Source organism: Filicampus tigris, chromosome 17, assembly GCF_054856515.1.
Source record: "Filicampus tigris isolate MCC_2025a chromosome 17, RoL_Ftig_1.0, whole genome shotgun sequence".
Taxonomy (NCBI): Eukaryota; Metazoa; Chordata; class Actinopteri; order Syngnathiformes; family Syngnathidae; genus Filicampus; species Filicampus tigris.
Window position 1 is genome coordinate 1,753,230 of NC_141233.1, and position 22,660 is coordinate 1,775,889.

Sequence of the window (22,660 nt, forward strand, 5' to 3'; positions counted from 1 at the left end):
GGCAGTGTGGGATCGATTCCCGCTCAGTAAGTACAATTAAATGCATTGTATAGACATCTCAGTCCCTTTATAGTTGTAGTGGGCACGATATACTTGTTGTCACTGTCTTTTTGAAGCGACGCCCCCCGACTTGGAACTTAACTGTTTCAAAACAACTTGTGTCCATGAGTATATAGTCAAGCTGCGCGCAGCACTCAAGGATGACGCTGGCACATCAAGGTGGAGTTCATGCACTTCTTCTGGCGCCTTCCCTACTTCCGGAAATACGCCTTAGCAAACCTGCTGTGTAGTGGTTTGCTGGTATGCTTTTATTTTGAAGGCTGGGAAGTGTGAAGGAGGGGAAGTGTGGAAAATAAATAAGTAACTTGTTGACTGCAACTTCATGCTGTCTGTTGGACCCATGTAATTATACAATATGAAAAAAACAACCCCGGGGGTCACTGATAGTGTAGTGGTACACACGCCTGAGTTGTGTGCGGGCAGCGTGGGAGTGATTCCCGCTCAGTGACAGTGTCTGTGTGTGCCCTGCGACTGGCTGGCGACCAGTTCGGGGTGTAGTCTGCCTTCGCCCGTTGACGGCTGGGATAGGCTCCAGCACCTCCCCGCGACCCTGTATAGGATAAGCGGTTTGGAAGATTTTCTATGCAGGCCCGCTAGTTGAAACAAGACATTCTGATTAATATTGTGTTTGTGCAATATGAGTTAAGCAGCAAAACCCACACATTTTAGCCATCTCAGGAGGCAGCCATTTTGTCACTTCTGTCGACTGAAAATCACAGTTGTTTAGGGATCGGATAATGACCAATTATGGCGATAACAATTACCTTTGTTTAGTTTTGGTTTAGCTGAAGGAAATTGTGCTTTCGGTTGTCTATTTACTCGTGACAGTGACACAATACGTTAATCAAACTGCTGTCATTTGGGGATATACAGCTGCAGGTCATCTGCATAACCAAAATAGCCAACATTGGTCTTCTGAAGCATTTGACCCAAAGGTAACAAATAAAGGCTGAACAAAGGCGTCCAAGGTCTGACCCTTGAGGAACCCCACGTGTCATGGCCATTCTATCAGAATCAAAACTTCCAATGGTCACAAAGTAACCCCTTTTCTCCATGTAAGAGCTGGACCATTTTAGGACTGTTCTATTTAATCCCACCCAAGTTTCCAAACTGTTCAACAGTATATTATGATCAATTGTATCAAACGCTGCAAGCAGATCCAATAAGCCTAGCACCAAAACCTTCCCTAGGTCAGTGTTCAGTCTTGTATCATTTAGTACTTTAATAAGAGCTTTTTCTGTACTGTAATGGGTCCGGAAACCTGATTGGAATTCATCAAAAAAGTCAGCTTGAGTTCAAAAGGTTGCTGAGTTGATTGAAAACCATTTTCTCACCAACCTTGGTTAAGAAAGGAGGGTTGGGGATGGGTCTACAATTTGCTAGAAAGGGCACATCCAATGTTCTCTTTTTTAGAAACTATTGACGAGACCGCTGTTTCCTCTTCCTTTACCCTCAACAGCACTTTTTAATTTCAATCACTCATTAATTCAATCCTATGAGCTGCCTTGTTTCACCTTTGCATCATCACCCATCTTTGTCAATTTCAGCAATACTGCCACTCTAACATCACAGAAATTATGCACTAGCTAGCCAGGTACATGGCCAATGTTTCCTCTAAGCTGCACACGTTAGCAATTGCACACTGTTCTCACATCCTCAGTGCACACGGTGATGCTGGTGTGCACCACACACACATATCACATTTCTACACTATTTTTTTAATTTCCACCCCAGTTTAATCTACAAATTGGAGACCACACCATTCACACTTCCTTCAGTAGTGCAACTAAGAGTGAGAACTCAGTTGTTCTGCTATAGTTTGAAGAATATATTGACACATAAACACTCATCAGAGATGAGATGCTGCAGGCGACGTGTGGACCGTTCCATTAAGGAAGTTCAAACATGGGCGTAGTTTACGAGCCCCTTAAAACAGGGCAGTTACTAAACAGAACGTTAACTTTGGTTTAAAAAAAATGATGCACCACAAGTAGACCATCTATACAACTACTATTACACTATGAGAAAACAGAAACAGCTAACATTAATGATAAAACACATAATTAGGTCCAACCATTTACAAATACCACTTAGCATGCGTAATACTACTTTCCTAATGGTAAAGCATGAGTCGAATCTGCAGTTCCATGCATGTATTTTGTTAAATAGTGTTAGGAATTATGTTTTTATTGTTCACATAGTTGCTGTTTCTTCATAGTAGTATTAGTAGTAGTAATAGTATAGTCAAAGTTGCGTGTGTGTTTTACATACTTGTGTCATGCTATTTATAATTTAGTACCGTGAGCAAGGGTAGGACTATATTTAGTGACAACCTTGTTCATTTTGATTGTGTAGTAGGGAGCAAGAATGTGGTTACTCAAAACAAATTCATTACATTAGACCAGGTGTGGCCAAGCCCGATCAGCTCATCAGCAAGATTTGCAAAAGCCTGATAATGAGCCTGATGATTTGAATCAGGTTTTTTGCCGTAGGGATAAACCTAAAACAGGCTGGATTGTGGCTCTTGAGGACTGGGCTTGGCCACCCCTACATTAGACTATAGTACAGCATCAACTGTAAGAATCACATTCACAGAAAGCATGCACATACTGAGACCTCCTGGTATGCAATGGGGCTCAAATCCCCCATACAAACGGCAATATTGAACAAGTCATGTCTTTACGCAATAAAAAATATATTTGTCAGGTACAAATATATTTGTGTGTGTGTGGTGGGGGTATTGTCGCCCATTGTCGCAGCACATGCCAAACACTGACGACTGCTGAAGACTGACATTATTATTTTCCAAATACTGTTCAGCCTTGAGTTGACCGTGACTGTAAAGTCAATTTATTTTCCAGCTGTAAGTGGTCGAAACTGAAATCCTGTCTCACGATTGTACAGATGGAAAAATATTTTCAGCTTGAATGATAAAACTGAATTATTTTCTGTGACAACACTCCAACTAAGATGTTTGTCAAGTTTGATGTTGGTGTCTTAAACCTCCAGGGTCATCAACTGATGTAAAAGGCTATGCAAAAAAAAAAAAAAATTCTTTTCGTCTTCATCTCAATTTACTGAAGCAAACAAAATCACACAAATCTTCTACAGATATAATTATGACGATTGAATTCTTTCTGCCAACTAAAAGGAGACAATGTATTTTTTTTTCACAAATTAAAACAGTTCTTACGTGTCTTAATAAATTGGCGTGCTCCAAATTACTCAGAGTATCAGTAATTATAACACAAGCACCAGCTTTTGGGGGGCGGTCTTGTATCACGCAAAAGAGTCACTGCTCTCCCCACGCAGACTTGTCAGTTACTGTACCGATCTGTGAATGTGGCAAATGCAGACAGATCAACATTTTGGCAATGAAGAAGTGAAACAACTGTTGGCTAAAGACAAAACGTCAACCGTGGGGAAAAAGAGGGGCATGCAGTAATTCCTCTATAAATCGAAGCAACAATACTACATTCATTTGAAATCTCATTCACCATTCATGCCATTTAGGGGTGTCTCGAATCGATATTGATATCGAGCCTTGGTCTGATATAAGCCAAAAAGACTATACCGAATTGTATCAGTCTACGTTCAAAATCTCCGATATTAGCACTCATACACAAGCAGTCCAACCTGCTCTTCTATCCAGCAGAGTGAACATGAAAAAAATATACTTATTGTACTGAAGTAAACTTGAATTATTTTGCACTTCAAGAGTACCGTATTTTCCGGGCTATAAGCCACACCGTTATATAAGCCGCACCCACTCTATTTTTTTTTTTTTAGAACATTTTGGGAAAAACCTTATATAAGCCGCATCTTTATATAAGCCGCACCTATGTTGAAAACGTTCATATTTACTGGATTTACAAAACGATTATGAACTGTAAATGTACAGGTATGTACATGAGCAGATTCTTTCCTAATAGTGCCTTAGCAATGTTGCTGATTAAAACGCAGCAGAACCAAGAGAAAATAAACAGTATTTAATGTCATTTAACTGCCGTCTGCCGCTCCAGTTAGCTAATGTCCACCAGACTCCGCCATCTATTGTTCTACTACATTCTACATATCGTCGCTGTCATGTCAAAAACACTTATCTCCATTTTTTCAATTTTCAGATTTTTACATGAATGGTGTTTCAGCATTACAGACATCGTATTAACGCGAAAACGAAGAATGTTTCCAAAATTGGACATGAGTGTTTTTCACAGGACAGCAACGATATGCACCTGTCTTATTTTATGTTAATAAAGTCAGCCAGTCTAACACATGACATGCTGCCAACTGTACTAAATCAACAATAGCATTTCACATCAAAACAACAGAACATACGTAACATCAGCCAATCGCATTCATGTGCACTTCAGGGACCTCTAAAATCAAAAAATTGCAGCACCTAATGCAATAACCTAGTGCATAGCGCCCTGGCCTGTTGAACTCCTCCACCTGCAGTCACATCCAGTTAGTGGCAAATGTATTGTATTGAATTGTACTGTAATTCCGGTTAGAGCACCCCGAGCGGTGGAAGAAAAATCCACAGAATAGTCGCACCGGACTATAAACCGCATGGCTCAAAACCTAGGAAAAAAGTTGCATCTTATAGTACGGAAAATACGGTACATGTTTTTTATTGACTTTATTAGGGTTATTTGTCAGGGTCCTTGAATACATTTAATATAAAATAAATTAAAGTGCAGTACATGCCCATGAATTTATGTAACCCAAATATTTGGAATAAATGTCATATTTTCTCATAACTTCTGTTGCTGACTATTGTTCTTTGATAGAAGATTATAATTTGATCAAGTCTCTTCTAACATTTCATACAAAAAAAATAAAAGCATGTATCATTCTTGCTGACATCATATTGGCTATGGAAATCAGTCTATAGGCTACAATATCGGTATTTTATCGGAAGTCAAAAATTTGTATCGGGACACACCTACTCCGATTATGCATTTTGAATTGCGTCACACTTTGACCAGAAAAGTGTTCCCAGTTGTTATAATAGTGAACATTCTCAAGTACTTTGTAATTCACAGCCCTCCAAAAAGGATTATAATTATAATAGAGCATTACATGAAGTTCCTCAACTCACTTCAGCATAGATCCTTATCACCAACATGCCCCAAGATGGCGCAATACTTTCAATATTAGACAAGCCTCTGGCCAGAGTTTAATTATTTTATAGAAAAAACAAAACTAAATAGGTGAATCCGTGGCTATCGAATCGCGAATGTCGAATAATGAATATACCAGGGTCATGCATTCCAAGATAGCTCTTAAGGCCCTGATAGACCAACCTGACGTCGGAGGTTGTGAAGCATCGTGGCGTCTGAATGTGCCGTCTGTTTGGTGTAGTGGCCACCGTCGTAGTGTCGTAACCCGTCTGTAAGCGTCTTGGGGGCGGTTACGCATGCTGAATCGGCGTCGCCAGTCGTGACATTTGGTCACTCTGATTGGCTGTTAGCTAGCAAATCAGCGCCCGGAGCACCAACGGGAAGTGACAAATGCGGAAAAACAGTGAGCACCCCTCCGCTGCCTTAATTTTCTTACAAGTACAAGAGCGAGGGTTGACAATGTAAGTATTTCACAATACCGTGTCAAGAACGTGATGGTTTACTTCGCATGGGGGTTCATCGTGAGCAAAGAATACAGCTGAATGCATTGTTTACATTTTTATAATCCACCCCCGGCCAACAGCTTTCCGGTTGGATTTTTCTAACCATGATAAATGGTGACTACCGCCGCCGATGGTATGGAAGGGTATTACATCTTATGCATGCGCAGAGGGTACTTTAATGGTCAGCGTTGCTGTCTGTCGTTGCGGTGTATTCCTCCAGCGTGACGTGACGACAGCCGGCCGGACGCCACAGGGGGTAAGCGTCTGTCACTGTTGGCCAGCGTCTTTTTGGTCTATCTAGGCCTTTATACTGTACCTCAAGATATGATAATGCTTTGACTAAGATGTTCCATTTGGACAACAAAAGTTTTCATCTTTAGCTGATTAATGGGTCAGCAGATACATTTCAGAACCGATAATGGTCTTGTGTCCAAATCTAAGTTAAAAAAAATCTTCACAGAAATGCGAATGAAATCGTACTTAAACATGGAAAACAGAGAGAGAGAGAGAGAGAGAGAGAGACGATAATATTCCCCAATGAGAAGACAATGTCAAATCTGGAAAATGTGTCGAACACACTGTAATGTATTTCTAAACGGAGAAAGACCAACAGATGGATGGATGGTTAAGATGGATAAGATGGCTGAAGGCGAAATCATTTCTGTTGCCACTGTATGCTGACAGTTTTTTGACTCCTCATTCAGAACTTATCCTTCAGTCAAAGACTAATAGGCGAAATCATTTCTGTTGCCACTGTATGCTGACAGTTTTTTGACTCCTCATTCAGAACTTATCCTTCAGTCAAAGACTAATTCAACCTTGAGATATAAATCAATACCATAACCTAGCCTTCCCTTTACAGTATGTTGACACACAGGTAAAATTGAGCCGCCTTTCTATAGATCGTAAGTGAGACCCGAAAAATGTTGTTAATTCTGTCATCAACTGGACATTATGGCAACTGTTACATTTACAGTGTCGAAAACAGCGCTGGCTGGCTTTGTATAAGCCTTTCACAATAAGATTGATGAAGAGCCTACCAGAGTGGAAGAAATACAGAGAGGCCTTTGTGGTGTGCTGTATGTAAACATGATTTTATCTTATTCCACTGGAGGCTCTGTATCAACAGATTAAATGACAGATTAAATGACAGACTGAATTCCATCAAGCCTTACGTATTGATTCAAGTGAATTTGTGTAAGCATTCAATGTAACCTGGAATTAGTTATGCACACTTGTTTTCCGTCAGTGTGATTCAACACGATTATTGTAAACAAAATGTCTTTATGCTGTGAAATCAGATTGAATCATAACAGTAAGTAGCAAAATTCATCATATTTTATACTACATGAATCTTAAGAAGTAACATGTTTTAAAATAAAAATATATCTATCCGGGAGAGTAATGATTCTCATTACTATTAAGGTTTGACTGAAATCTATCTGTTTTAAAAACCTAATCTGCTCTACATATCTTGAGTGAAGCATGTTAACAGTGTGGAAAATGTCAAAGAATGGTGCAACAGATACAGGTATTAACAGCAGGATTTTGATTACGTATTTTACGTATTTATGCCTAGAACCTTCAAAATCAAGGAGGTAAAATTATCAGATTTGATATCAATCACATTTTATTTATATAGCACTTTTCATACATAAAAATGCAACTCAAAGTGCTTTAAAACATTCAAAGCAAAACATAGAATTATCTTCAATCAAAAGAAAAGATAAATTATTTAAAAGTTGTTGAAATGTGCAATGTTAGGAGACAGTAACCCAATTTAAGGATTTTTCAATTAACCAATTAACTCATTCACTGCCATTGATGAATTTGTCTTTTCACAGTCCAGCCAGTAATGTCCGCTGATAGTGTAGTGGTACACACGCCTGAGTTGTGTGCGGGCAGCGTGGGATCGATTCCCGCTCAGTGACAGTGTCTATGTGTGCCCTGCGACTGGCTGGCGACCAGTTCGGGGTGTAGTCTGCCTTCGCCCATTGACGGCTGGGATAGGCTCCAGCAACTCCCCGCGACCCTCTATAGGATAAGCGGTTTGGAAGATGGCATGACATGACAGTCCAGCCATTCAATCCCACGAATGTATTTATATTTCTTTCAAATGTTAGGGTAAAAGAGGACCTGAAAATGCCTGGCAGTGACTGAGTTAATCATGTCACAAAACATCCCAAAACATCTCTGTGACATGCTTTCATCAAAATACCCTAAGGACAAAAACACATTACATAACCTTACACAGGCCCTCTTTTGTCTTGCTAAAATGTTCCTGTTTGAGGGTGTAGTGCTGTTGTGCAAGTTAGATACTGCTGACTTTGTCCCATACAATACAGAGTAAATGCTGAATATGGATTTTGTAATTTTGTTAACTGCACAGTGCATACAAGCACCTAACAAAGACAGCATGGAGTTTATTTTCCTTCTTGATGTCACAACTTCCTCACCAAACATCTGAATTACCAGAGCTGGGCATCGACCCTCCGCCCCCGAGTTTCCGTCCTGCATATTTATTCGACCCACATGGTCCCCGCCCGTCTCTCGTCGGCGACAGCCATTCGGCGTCGAGAACGTGATTTTACGATACACGCAGGTGCCACACTTCGCCAAATGAAAAAAAAAAAATCAAACATAAACAACTGACACACACACATGTAGTGTGGTGATCGGTAGGGGTGCAACGGTACGCTAAATCACGATAATGAGAAGGATCTTGGTATGCCGGAAGGAGCTAGGGTCACTTTGTTCTGCTTAGCGGCTATTAAAGAAGCTCAAGCTAACAACAAATGTTTCATTATTGCTTGACAATTGGTATTTTTTTGGGTTGTGTAGGCAACTGTAAGCCATGTAAATTTAAATTATGTAGTCAGATGAGTTTGTCATTTATACTGAAGTGTTTTGGAAGCATTGTTTGTGACATGGCGCCACGGTGGTCGACTGGTTAGCACGTCCGCCTCACAGTTCAGAGGTCGTGGGTTCGATCCCGGCTCCGGCCTCCCTGTGTGGAGTTTGCATGTTCTCCCCGTGCCTGCGTGGGTTTTCTCCGGGCACTCAGGTTTCCTCCCACATTCCAAAAACATGCATGGTAAGTTGATTGGATACTCTAAATTGCCCCTAGGTGTGATTGTGAGTGCGGATGTTTGTCTCTGTGTGCCCTGCGATTGGCTGGCAACCAGTTCAGGGTGTCCCCCGCCTACTGCCCAAAGACAGCTGGGATAGGCTCCAGCACGCCCCGCGACCCTTGTGAGGAGAAGCGGTACAGATAATGGATGGATGGATGTTTGTGACATACAGCATTTACTGTGTGAACAAAGTCTCTGTAAATTGAAACTAAATGTTCTCAAAATTTGAAAAACCACAGTGTTAACAACAAGCCTGTTAAAAATTAGAGGGGGACCGACCTATAGACGGGTACTATTTTTCCCCCTGGAAAAAAAGGTGAATGACGGACGACTGAAGGGTACCCACGCTGCAAACGGATGATGAATAACGGATGCTACATTTGTTGTAAAATGCCCATCCCTGCAAATAAATTTGATTGTTTTGAATACATGATGACTTACGACGTCATGAAATAGTGGTCTGTTCAAGCAGCACTCTACATCAGGGGTGCCCAAGTTCGGTCCTCGAGAGCCTCTGTCCAGACTGTTTTACATGTTTCCTTCCTCCAAAGCACCGGATACCAATAGTCAGTATTGTTTTTAGGCTTATGCAAAGCTTGCTGATGAGCTGATCATTTGAATCAGCTGTGTTGGAGGGGGAAAACATGTAAAACAGGATATCGACTCTCGAGAAGCGGACTTGGGCAGCCCTGCTCTATGTGATATTGGCTCACCTTAAAAATTGTGTTTTAAAATGTTATTAATGGTAAAATGGGAGCATCTATGTGTAACAAAACAAGTTATTACAGCCATTAATTTCATCCCCTTGTATTATGAAATACTTCCCAGCTGTATCTATATAGCAATCATAACTTGAGATTCAAGCACTAAGACACGTGGTAGCTGTTTTCCCAAAATGAATGTCTAAGAAGCCGTCTTTTAAAGACAATTGTCCGTTAGACTGTGTTGTGCCTATGTAAAATATAGTCTACCTAATTTGAGTAACAATGCCATATAGCTGTTGTTCCTTCCGGTGCAGAAAATTGGACAAATGATTGCCAGCATCTGTGTGCATGGGCACAAGAATCGGCATGCCCGGTTTGTCTGATCTCGATAATGCCACTGTGACAAGGCAATCTTAGTTTCTCTGTTAAATATCTCGTGTCTGTTTTTACTGCTCTTAAATTAACACCAAAACAATCAAAATAACATCTAGTAGTGGAAGAAGTACAGCCTTTGTATGAGTACATTATGAGTCATACTATTGCATACTTGGCTACTTGGCGGATTGGTGGGTTTAGTGCTTTGATTTTGCTATGTTGTGGAAGCACTTCAGCAACACACACATGTAGGTCTTGTCAGGAAATTCACACTCCAGAATTCCGGCACGACACCAGAGTACTTTACGCCATAATAAATGCAATGAATACAAGTAGGCACTGGAAATACAGTATATTCCCAGATGATATTTTGATACCCATTTATTTCGTATGGCGCTCACTCTTTTATGCTCCTGCAAGAATCAACAGCTACATGTAGGCTTGGAGGTCTACCAAGCCTCCACTCCAGGTTTGTTTTTTATTGAGTAAAATGCAACTTTTTTCCACATGTAGTTCACCTCCAAAATGGACTGGGAGTGGGAGTTGTTTTCATCGGGACTTGACGGGATTTTTTCTGTGGGCGTGGGATGGGAGTGAAAATCCACTCCCGTGTCACCCTCTAATTCACATGAGATGTTGCATAAAGTGTTGACCATGGCACTACATTTTTTATGTTTTTCTCTCTCGCTCTACTTCCTCTATCTTGGTAGGTTAACGATCAGGGCAAGTCTCCCCTCTTGAATATAATCAGGATATCCATTCATCTGGCGGTTGGTTTTGATCTGGAAATCCAAAGTGGGAACAAGGTTTGCTAAACCACTCAAAATTCAATGGTGGTGGTTGTCAACAGTTTTATATGTTTGAACATATAAAACTGTTGACAACCACCACCATTGAATTTTGAGTTTGATTTGCAATTGAAAATATTCCAAAATATTGTGTATAAACTCAGTGTACTTAAGCACGCTTAAGAGAAAACAAGCAAACGGGGACACTTTTCCCAAGGACTTTTTGGCCGCCTTCCCAAAGTCTGTACAAGTGCATGTGTTGCCACGCGGAAATCCAATCGTCCACATCATAGACTTCCAAAGTACTTATTATTTAATCGTTTTTTTTACTTGAGTACACTGAGTGGTTTATACCATGAGCCCTTCAAGCAGTAAGATACATTACACAATATTTTGGAATATTTTCAATTGCAAATCTGAGTTTATACAGTGTACTTTAGTACACTGAGTGGTTTATACCATGAGCCCTTCAAGCAGTAAGATATATAACACATCCATCCATCCATTATCTGTACCGCTTCTACTCACAAGGGTCGCGGGGCGTGCTGGAGCCTATCCCAGCTGTCTTTGGGCAGTAGGCGGGGGACACCCTGAACTGGTTGCCAGCCAATCGCAGGGCACACAGAGACAAACATCCGCACTCACAATCACACCTAGGGCCAATTTAGAGTATCCAATCAACTTACCATGCATGTTTTTGGAATGTGGGAGGAAACCGGAGTGCCCGGAGAAAACCCACGCAGGCACGGGGAGAACATGCAAACTCCACACAGGGAGGCCGGAGCTGGGATCGAACCCCACGACCTCTGAACTGTGAGGCGGACGTGCTAACCAGTCGACCACCGTGCCGCCCGATATATAACACAATATTTTGGAATATTTTCAATTGCAAATCGGCTATATTTGACCCCAACACAACATAATAACCAAAACACATGAAACAACACATGCACAAGCAGCAACTCTGGGCTGTTACATACCAATTAGCACCTCTCATTCAAATGTGCCATTTGAAAAAAACAAACAAACAACAAAACATACATTTTGTCACTGAAACCATGCAGTGTAAATCCAGGCTTTGAAATCCATATAGACAACATGTTCAACATGATAAAAAATTCATAATAATCCCATCACAACTCCATCTATATATAAAATCAACGATACATGTGATATCCTCAAGGTAATCCAGGGGACAAAATCAATATGAGGCATTTTTTTGCCATATCTCTCCATTAGAGGGATCTGTTTTGTGACCCAAGGCTCTAATAATGGAACCAAGACGAGATGGGCAAATTGGGAATAATTTACATAGTCATGGCATAAGCTTTAAATTGACATCTTGGAGATGAAGGATCTCTGACGGACAAAAAGTGCAAGATTTCAAGATGCTACAAAGTGTATCTTTCAGTTATTAACTGAAAAACAGAAGGGGTGAAAATTTTGCATAGCGGTGGAAAATGAATTTAAAGTAATAAATTATTAAAGTGGAAATCGACCCAAACTTTTTTTTCAGGAGTATGTTCCCAGCAGGCCCACTAGTTGAAACATGGTATTCTGATTAATATTACGTTTGTGGAATGAGAGGTAATCCACCCGTTTTTAGCCATCTCTGGGGGCTGCCAGTTTGTCACTTCTGTCGACTGAAAATTATATCACAACTGCTCAGGGCTCAGGTAACGACCAATCACAGCTCAGGTCAACCTGAAATACAAAATTACTGGTTAAAACAAAATACGCAATAACAATGAATCTCACTTTAAGACTAATTATGTAATTTATGGAGGATTCAATGGGTTTTACTTCACACATTTTTGTGTCAATAAAAGATTTATTGCATCCCAATGCTGATTAAAGTGGGTTCTGTATATATATTGTCGGATATTCTCACGTCCTTCCGGTCATTTTAAGTTGCATGACATATTGTATCATTTTTTTGCATATCGTCGCTGTCCTGTGAAAACCACATATCTCAAATTTTGGAAACTTTTTTTAATTTTCACAATGCGATGTCTGTTACGTGGAAACACCATTGATGTAAAAATAAGAGCAATGAAAAAAATGGATTTAAGTGTTTTTCACAGGACAGCGACGATATGCTAAAAATGTGTAGCGTATTGACATCTTGAGGAAAAACGTGATTGGCAAAAAAATAAATAAATAATTGCTAGAATGTGCTGTTAGTTAAGTATTGATCATACCATTCTCATGTTTCCAAAAAGGCACAGACAGAGCAACAATGTCAGACTGTAATGGATGCAGCTTCCTCAAAAGTGGAGGATCTTGTGGACTGCGGCACAGCTCAGAATATAAAAAATTAATAACTATCTCAGTGATTTACAACACCACAAAAACGCTGCAACTCTACCTGCGTGAAATGGAGGGACTGCAGGAGTGAGTGAATCACGCCTTATGGACTACTGACGGGATATAAGAATCTGACGACCGTCCACTGCAGTTGTCAGCAGTGGAGAAAAACAGCGGATTTCTATTCTGTCGCATTCATTAGTCGTTTGAACATATTGAGACCATTAATTTGGGCAATACTAGGACAATCACTGCAAAATACTTTCAACTAAATGTGCTTACTGTTCATGCATATTAAAGGTTGCACTCATGTCTGTCATTGCATGAAATGTAATCATTGCATCTAAAGCGGTAAGGTCATTAGCAGAGCTGGGCACTTGACCCTTTTTTGCCGGTCCGTCCTCAGTCCGCGACCTGCATACTCTTACGTCCTCGTCTCGCTGTCCTTATTCATAAAAATTTCCGTCCTCCGACCCCATCCGTCCACGTCCTTTTAAAGTGCTTCCGTCCTTACATCCGCTCCCACACATAAAAAAAAAAAAATGATGCCGCAGGAGAGATACTAACGCCAGAGGTTTATTATATTGGTCGATATAATATATTATTGATTTTTTTTCTTTTCTTTTTTCTAAGTCATGTCATGTCATCTTCCAAACCGCTTATCCTATACAGGGTCGCGGGGAGTTGCTGGAGCCTATCCCAGCCGTCAATGGGCGAAGGCAGACGACACCCCGAACTGGTCGCCAGCCAGTCGCAGGGCACACATAGACACTGTCACTGAGCGGGAATCGATCCCACGCTGCCCGCACACAACTCAGGCGTGTGTACCACTACACTATCAGCGGACGCTCTTTTTTCTAAGTATTTAAGTAAAATTATTATCTGTAGAAATTAATTTAGGTTATTTTATTTTAACATAATACTTAACCTTTAATAAGAGGTCAACATAACTATGAAAGAGTGACGTAAAATCCATTCCCCCCTCTACAGAGTATTTTTATAAATTAATATATATGGTTTTGACATCAAAATCAATCTAAATGAATTTTTAACAGAATTTAACATGACTCTTTCGGAAATAAATCAAAATGTATATGCTATTTTTCATTGTAAAATGGTAGAAAGTTGATCATATTGACTTCAAAAGTCCTCATGAATTAAAAGACACATGCCCTTAAACAATCATTATCATAAATTGATACATTTTATTTTTGTTAAACATCAGTTTTTTCTGTAGTGACTGCAAAGTTTCAATAGTGAGCATACTGTTGCTGCTGTTACAGTAATACTTTGTGTGAGGGTAGCATGGTAATCATGTAACTAGTTTTGCTATATTTTAACTTTTAACATGTATTATATTTTCTACTGCTGTGTGCTGGTCTCAGGGTCACGGGGGGTTGGAGTTAGGGCAAAAGCAGGGTACCGTACACGCTGGACCGGTCACCTATCCATCACAGAGCTCTTCATTGTTGAAAAACTGTGGTTTCACCCTCTAAATGAAAATGTAATTGGAATAACATACATTTTTGTAACATACATTTCCCTGTATGTATGTTCCCTCTGTTTTTTGAGAGACATCTGGTGATCTTGTCTTTTCCTCCATGCTCTTCTGACTTTCTTTTGCTCTCTGCTGGATAATTCATTGGTAGACTTTAGCATTGTGCTGTTTGCGACAGGTCTGCAACACATGCCACGCACACATCAGGAATTGTTGCTGCTCTGATCGGTCCATTATGTCACATGTTGCGATACATACAGTTTGCCACAGAGGAGAGGATGACCACGCAGCTCGCTGCTGCTGCAAAGCAAACTAGTTTGTGTCACGTATGTGTGTGTAAAGAAGCTACTCACCCACGTTCCCCCTTTGCAGCCACCTTTCAGATCGTTTTCGCACTACAATTAAATGCATCGTATAGACATCTCAGCCCCTTTGTAGCGGGCACGATATAATTGTTGTCACTGTCTTTTTGAAGCGACGCCCCCCGACTTGGAACTTAACTGTTTCAAAACAACTTGTGTCCATGAGTATATAGTCAAGCTGCACGCAGCACTCAAGGATGACGCTGGCACATCAAGGTGGAGTTCATGCACTTCTTCTGGCGCCTTCCCTACTTCCGGAAATACGCCTTAGCAAGCCTGCTGTGTAGTGGTTTGCTGGTATGCTTTTATTTTGAAGGCTGGGAAGTGTGAAGGAGGGGAAGTGTGGAAAATAAATAAGTAACTTGTTGACTGCAACTTCATGCTGTCTGTTGGACCCATGTAATTATACAATATGAAAAAAACAACCCCGGGGGTCACTGATAGTGTAGTGGTACACACGCCTGAGTTGTGTGCGGACAGCGTGGGATCGATTCCCGCTCAGTGACAGTGTCTATGTGTGGCCTGCGACTGGCTGGCGACCAGTTCGGGGTGTAGTCTGCCTTCGCCCATTGACAGCTGGGATAGGATAGGCTCCAGCAACTCCCCGCGACCCTGTATAGGATAAGCGGTTTGGAAGGTGACATGACATGACATGACAACCCCGGGGCTCGCAATTGAAGTAAGTACGTGTAGTTTGGTAAGTACTAGTGGCGCGTTTGAAGCGTGTCCACAGCAGGTTTGAAAAGTACCGTATTGGCCCGAACATAAGACGGCCCTGATTATAAGACAACCCCCTCTTTTTCAAGATTCAAGTTGAAAAACGTTTTTTTGAACACCAAATTAATTTTTATACAGAAAATAATTACAGTACATCTGAAACAAATGATTAGAACAATATATTTGAGAGAAAAGGCATGTTATTTTGCCTCATTCAAATATCTCAACATTTAAATATGTTAACTAAAGTGCATCACATGAATGGCTTCTGGTTTTTGAAATGTAAATAAACCAATCTATTGTGATCAAACAACAAAATTGCAATAACTGCATTAACCATCAACGTGAAGTCTAACTGTAACTGTAGTCTTGAAACAAATATGAATAAGAAAAAACATTGCAATAAAATAATGCACACTGGTTTAACTTGAGAGTAGCTGAAATCTATCATGACAGAACATTACTCCTCACAAACAATTATCTGTCGCTGTCCTTAATCCCATCCTCTGGCTCCTCCCATAGCATGTCATCCTCACATGACAGGGGTTGCTTTGGCCTGCGGAGTGAAGTTCAGCATTCGCTTCAATGATATCTGGCGCCATCAAGCGTCGTGAATGGGTATAATGTCTAGACCCTGAATATAAGAATACCCCCACTTTTTCTTATTTCAATGCAAAAAACACCGTCTTATATTCGGGCCAATACGATAAATTAGCCAGCTAATCATCTTTAAATAAACCTCTGCCGTTAGCATCCCCTCCCGCAGCGGCGTCATGCACTTTTTTTTTTTTTTTTTTTTTTTGGGCGGGGGGCAGAACGGGGCGGGGGGTTATAATTTTTATGAATAAGGGCGGGGGTTGAGGCTGGAAGGGTACCCAGGTCAAGGGTGGAGGGTCGCGGCCGGACGGGCAAAAAAGGGTCAAGTGCCCAGCTCTGTGTGTGTGTGTGTGTGTGTGGGGTGGGGCAGGGTTAGATCCAATATGCTTGCAGACTTTTCAGTGTGTGCTGGTAAAAAAAATCATCCCGTCGCTCTACCGTTATTGTATGTCTATATGTGTGTATCTTGGAAACCCTGTGGCGTTTGTCATAAAAAGAATTGTGTGTGCCTGCTAGAGTTGCCAACTCCTTGAAAAATAAATAAGGGACACCTCATCAGCAGGGACGGCCGACCTGACTGCCTTCAACTAGGGATGGGCGTATCGATACTGTGAAATATTGTTAATTGTGTGCTGGGTCTACACCAGTCTGGCCTAAGTCTTCGGTCAGAAAGACTGCAGCGAATCCAGTGGTTTTGTTTGAGGTGATGCTGTAGAATCACGCTAATGAATGGAGTTGATGTGTGTATATGTCCGTGTATGTGTATGTGTGTGTGTGTGGTTTTCTGTGGCACAAACAAATAAACATAATTAGAATGAGCAACACTGAACCAAAACAGGTTCACGGTGGTCGACTGGTTAACACGTCCGCCTCCCTGTGTGAAGTTTGCATGTTCTCCCCGTGCCTGCGTGGGTTTCCTCCGGGTACTCCGGTTTCCTCCCACATTCCAAAAACATGCATGGTAAGTTGATTGGATACTCTAAATTGCCCCTAGGTGTGATTGTAAGTGCGGATGTTTGTCTCTGTGTGCCCTGCGATTGGCTGGCAACCAATTCAGGGTGTCCCCCACCTACTGCCCAAAGACAGCTGGGATAGGATCCAGCACGCCCCGTGACCCTTGTGAGGATAAGCGGTACAGATAATGGATGCATGGATGAACCACAACAAAGTAATAAACATTAAATGTTCTCAGTGAATGAAGAACTATAACCAGTTTACTAGCAACACGTAAATATATTCACTATTGTAGCTGTGCACTAAATGAGGCAGATTATAGTCTTGGCTCAAATGTAGCTATTATGCTTAATGTCCACAAGGGTGCGTCAGAGTCCACCTAATGAATCCAAATTCCGGCCTCATGCATAATGGCGACCGAAAAGGGGAAGTAAACTTAACAAAGGCAGAAATAACTATCGCCATCGAGATAACTGCATTTACAAATGACAAATCACATGCAAAACTATCAGGAACATTGATACTGAGTTGTTTTTCCAATCAGGTCACTGCTGCCGTAAAGATCTTATGGCAAGGATGCATCTCGCCGCCCCATCAGCAAGAGATTAGGTGTTATGGGATCAGGGTCTGCAATGTCTGAAGTAGCATAGCCAAGGGGCTTCGAGTTAAGAATGCCCTCTACCTCAATCAGTAAAGTGAGCAGTACTTCTTCAGGAAGAACTCTTTCTTTAAGAACAACTTGCAGGGCAGCCTTAACGGACTTCATCTCCCGCTCCCAAATCCCACCAAAATGAGGGGCAAGAGGCGGATTGAATTTAAATGTGATGCTCTGCTCAGCTAACTGCACTTTCAGAGCTGGCTCCAGCTCCTCAAAGGATCTCTGCAGTTCCTTGTCTGCACCCCGGAAGTTAGTAGCCCTGTCACAGAGGATTTCATATGGCTTGCCTCTTCTAGCCACAAAACAACACAGGGCAAGGAGGAAGGAGTCTGTGTCCATGCTGCACAGAAGATCAAGATGCACACATCGTGTAGTAAGACATTTAAAAATGATTCCCCATCTCTTCTCCTGTCTGCGACCTATCATGATTACATAAGGTCCGAAGCAGTCTAGACCAGTTGACCAATGGGGAGGCTTCTGAAGACAGAGGTGTGAAGCGAGGAGGTCTGACATATGTGGTACTGTGGGTTTGTTGCGCCATCCCTGGCACGCTGTGCAGCTGCGTTGATGTTTCTTTACAGCTTGCCGACCACGAAGAATCCAGTATGTCCGTCTCAACTCAGCGAACACACGATCAGGACCTGGGCGCAGCAGCTGGTGGTCAAAATCTTGACTTATCAGTCAAGTGGTAGGGTGGTCGGGTGCCAGGACAATAGGATGAATAACGTCCTGCAGCCCCTCTGCCTTCCTTAGCCGACCACCAACGAGGATCAGGCCCACAGTACTGTCGTACTCTGGACAGAAGGAAAGCAGACGACTGTTAGCACTGAGTGGCTTACTTACCCGCAGAGCAGCTATCTCTGCAGGAAAGCTCTCCTCCTGTGCCCGCTTGAGAACGGTGACTTCGGTCTCAATGCGATCGGTGGCAGTCATCGGAGGAACAGCCGCCCCGTGAAGGGATAGGATGACTTGGATCAGCTCAGACCAGGATTTACACTGAGCTGGGTCAGGACCTGTAGGTGTGGTAGTCCCTATACTCAAAGTGGGTTCAGCAGGTGGAATCGCTCTGCACTTGTAGCTCAGTTCCGTTGCAGACCCAAGGTAGACTCCATGGGGCCTTCCTTGTGTGCAGACAGCCACAGCTCACAGCTGGTAGACTTGTCTTCGTTGGGCAGGTAGGAGATGACCTTAGGTATATTACAGGCCCACTGTCTTATGTCAAAACCTCCATCAGCAAGGACGGCTCTTAGTCGGTCAATGAACTGTTTAGCTTGCTCTGGTGAGGGCAGGGACTGGAGACAGTTGTCTTCACTGTAGCCTCGGACATGACGCTGTAGAGCATACATGGCGCAACATGGACTGCAAGTTGTGCCAAACGGCAGCACACACCATTCGTAGACGTCAGGGGTGTGTTCCCTCTCCCCATCTCTCCACAAGAAACGCAGAAGTGGCTGGTCTTGAGGAAGGAGGCGCACCTGATGGAGCATGCCGCGTATGTCTCCACTGATGGCGACAGTGTATTCCCGAAATCGCAGGAGCACAGCGAGTAGCGAGGATCTTAAAGTAGGGCCAGGCAGGAGATTATTATTGAGGCAGGCTTCCTGATGTACAAATAACAGTTGAATACGATTCTGGGTTTGTCATTATGGAAGACAAGATGATGTGGTAGAAACCATGACTCCTCTGACCGGCTGACCTCTTCTGGACTGATTTTCATTGTATAACCTTCCTTCATCAGTTTGTGCATTTCTGTATTGAAAACTGACAGCTGTTCTGGGTTGCGTGAGAGACGCTCAGTGGCTCTGAGTAGAGGCATAACTGCATTGGGGGAAGCATGTAGGAGTGGCAAATTGTTCTTGCGCAGAAGTGGAACAGCTTAACGATTCACACCATCTACTGAAACCGGAACACTCTTCTGCTCCAACTGTTCTAGAGCTGCTTTATCTTCCCTAGAGAATGTGGCCTCTTTAGGAGAGCGAAATGGCAGTGTGTTTATTTGCCACAGTCTCTCCACATTTTGCTGCAGCTCTTCTGAGGGGGACAGAACTGATAAATGAAGGCAGCTAGTTTTACTTGGAGGTTGTCGTAAGAAGGTGGCTGGTCCTTGCACTGCCCATCCCAAGGTGGTGCACACAGCCACAGGATCCTCAATGAGCCCACTCCTGACAGGCTGCTTTGGCGTGATCAGGTGTGGGTTATCTGACCCGATGAGGACCATGGGCATGACTTTGTTAAAGGATGGCAGAGGTATGTCCTTTAAATAGCTGTAACGTTGCTGCAAGCATTTCGCTGAGCAGGACTGCTCTGCAAGGTTCAAATCAGTAGCTGTGAAAGCCTTTTCAATGTTGTATTTCATCCCCTTCTTTCTAGGAGTAGAAATTTGGAATGACACTGTGGCTCCCTTTAACTGTACTACCTCCTGTCTAACAGTTCTCAGAGATAGGACTTCTTGCTGTCCAGTGAGACAAAGCTGGTGAACGGCTGTAGGCAAGATGATAGTACGCTCGGAGCCGCCGTCCAATACTGCATGTGTATCCAAGTATTTCCTCCCATTATGCAAACGGACTGGTACAACATTTAGCATCACTGTGCCTGAGTGAGTTGCTTGATCGATGTAAGGAACACTGGGGGACGTACTTAAAGTTAGTACATTTTCAGTGAGCTACTTCATGCAGTACAGGAAGGTGTTGTTCCCCACATGTGGAGCAGGGTTGCTTCAGTGTACAGTTATCTGTACAAGCACACTGTCTAAATCTTTCTTGAGCATGAGAAAGTCACTCTCACTCCCTGAGCTGAAGATGGGCAGCTTTGTTTTAGGAATACCAAATGCCGATGCAATGGCCATCTCCATCATGTTAGGTGTATTGATGTTGGCAGGGAGCTGACAGGGTTGACTGACTGGTACTGCTGGTGGCGGTGCTGCATAGGGAGTGTATATAGATGGAGGTACAGTCTGTGGTGCAGGCTGGGAAGAGATTGGTGCAGAATAGGATTTTGAGTACATAGGCACACAGTTTGTCCTCGCAGTAGGGGAAGCTGCATGCAGTGTAGATACACCTGGACGTGTGGGATTGTACAGCAATGACAGCATAGCAGTAGTAGCATAATCAACCGGAGGAGGAGGCGGAGGCCAGTACTCTTCAGGCTGCGTGTGCGGAGCTGGGTCTGCTGCCGGGAGTGGTGCTGAAACTGGGACCACTGCTGTAGGGAGCTGCTGCAATGATTCAGGAGGGGTGAAATGCCGAAGAGATGCAGGAAGTACAAAAGGTACATGATAGGCGGGCAACTGCTGAGGAGACTCGAGTGGATTAACTTGTTCTTGGGAACGTGATGATGATTGTGCTTCTGGAGTGATACTCTGACCTGGTGTTGAGCAGATTATCTCGAGCTGAGGGAGCCTGCTTTTTTTCTGACGTTGCTCCACAGAATAACTGTCGGAGTAATAGGGCCGAGCTGGGGCACTCCATGGATATGAAGTCAATCTGAGGGTACTCATCAAATCAAATCAAATCAAATAAAATGTATTTATATAGCACTTTTCATACAAAAAGATTGCAACTCAAAGTGCTGTCCAGTAAAAATGTCCAAAACACAACATAAAAAGGAAGACCCGCACCCGCCCTCCCTCCCAACAAACCCAAAGATATATATCCGCCAGTACATCAGCACTCGCACCGACACACACACACACCCCACATATACACGCGAAGCACACAACCGTATAAACTTTGTTAAAAAAGACATGACAAGGCACTGAGGAACCATATGGGAAAGGGTACCCAAGGGGGGCTCGTTCACGCTGAGGGCAATGACAGTCCACAGATCAGGATCAGCCGGGTGGACCCCACACAAAGTGTAGAGGCCCCCGGCCACCCGGACCCAAGGAGCCCCTGCGATGATGGCCCCTGCGGGAAGGGCAGAAATCCCCCCCCCCCCCCCCCCCAACACGGAGGGCCCCCCATAAGGAAACACTGGAGCTAAAAGCTAACAACAACAGTAATATAATTGAAGAACTAAAATTAGTAAACTAAGAGAAAAAGAATCTGAATAAAAAGAAAAGATAAATTACTTAAAATGAGGTAAAAGCCAAACTAAAAAGGTGTGTCTTGATCTTCCTCTTAAAGACATCAACAGTCTCTGCGGACCTGACGTCCTCTGGCAGGCTATTCCAAAGTTGAGGACCAAATTGGCTGAATGCTGCCTCGCCATGCGTTTTGGTCCTCACCCTTGGAATAATTAAAAGGCCGGCGCCAGAGGACCTCAGGATCCGCGAGGGCTGGTATGATAAAAGCAAATCGGATAAATAAGATGGCCCAAGACGATTAAGACATTTATAAACTAATAAGAGTACCTTAAAATCGATCCTGAAACACATGGGTAGCCAATGCAGCGATTTTAAAACTGGTGTAATGTGCTCCCGCCCTCTGGTTCTTGTCAGCACCCGAGCGGCTGAATTCTGGAGTAGTTGTAAAGAAAAGATACTCTTTTTGGGGAGGCCAGAGAGCAGGGCATTACAATAATCTAAACGACAGGAAATAAAACCATGCATCAGCACTTCCGTGTTAGCCTGAGAGAGAAACGGGCGGACTCTGGTGATGTTCTTAAGGTGATAGAAACCTGCCTTGGTTACATTTTTAATATGAGGAATAAAACTGAGCTAAGAGTCAAAGATGACGCCCAGATTCTTCACACATTCTGAGGGTTTAAAATCTTGTAGTTTTGGTAAAAGTTTCTCTCTCTGACCTTCAGGTCCGATAACTAAAACCTCAGTTTTGTCCTGATTGAGCTGTAGGAAATTCTCTGCCATCGATGACTTAATATCTAAAATGCAATTTAAAAGGGTATCAATTGGTCCTGTTTCATCAGGAGACACGGCAATA

At 42.7% G+C, this 22,660-nt stretch overlaps 1 protein-coding gene across 1 annotated transcript in view; it reads right to left on the minus strand.

Moving 5' to 3' along the window:
* opcml (opioid binding protein/cell adhesion molecule-like) overlaps nucleotides 1-22,660 on the minus strand; it is a 172,838-nt gene that overhangs the window by 135,651 nt on the left and 14,527 nt on the right. The gene's annotated exons all lie outside the window — the stretch shown is intronic.